This window comes from Oxyura jamaicensis, chromosome 27 (genome assembly GCF_011077185.1).
Source record: "Oxyura jamaicensis isolate SHBP4307 breed ruddy duck chromosome 27, BPBGC_Ojam_1.0, whole genome shotgun sequence".
In the NCBI taxonomy this organism is placed as follows: Eukaryota; Metazoa; Chordata; class Aves; order Anseriformes; family Anatidae; genus Oxyura; species Oxyura jamaicensis.
The window spans coordinates 5,656,824-5,657,667 of record NC_048919.1 but is presented as its reverse complement, the minus strand read 5'-3'; positions in this window follow the sequence as shown (position 1 = coordinate 5,657,667).

The following is an 844-nucleotide window of genomic DNA, read 5'->3' as shown; positions in this document are numbered from 1 at the left end:
CCCCCCCGCAAATAAAAGAGAAATTGCTGCAACTTCTGCGAAAGCAAAGAGATTTCCTGGGGAGTCGGGCTCTTTATGAGCTACAGCGGGGGGACTTGGCAGCTGAGCCACAGCTCCATTTTCTTGACTTTCTCTCCCAGCCTTGATTTTCTTTACAACCTACAGGGAAAAAAAAAAAAAAAAAAAAGAGCGGAGGGCAGAAAGAAAGACGGGTGGGTAACTCTGAGGCTGCTGCGAGCAAGATGAGGAGGCAGAAAGACGGACAGCAGGGCCCCCCAGCATCCAGCTCAGTGGGGAGAGCCAGTTCGCCATCGCAAAACTGATACACCCCAAAACCTCCAACCCCCAGGCAAACTAACATCTCCCCAAGGCGTTCCTTGGCCAGGGAGCTCAGTAACCCTGGCCGGGGACCCTCCTTCACCCGGGACAAAATGTGTAAGTGTAATTCACTGTTTCGGTATTTTCCTAACACCGTTCAGGTAAAAAATGTTCAGGCAGAAAGGCGGACACCAGAGCTCATTGGCCAGATAACACAGGAATCGAAGCCCACGGCGTCAGTCCATAACCTACTGGCAGGAAAAAAAAAAAAAAAAAAAAAAAAAAAAAAAAAAAAAGGCGAAAATTCCCCGTCTCGAAATTCCCCATGTCTGCGAAGGGGGCAGAGAAGAAAGGTCTCTAAAGGGAGAGGCCAGGGAGCAAAATCGTTTCTCCTCCTTGGGGGCAAGGGTACCGGATAGCGATTTCCAACCCTCTTCCACAGTGGGAAGAGCTTAATTAAACATTTATCTTCTCTCGCAGCGGCTCCCCGGGGGGGGGGGGGGGGGGGGGGGGGGGGGGGGGGGGG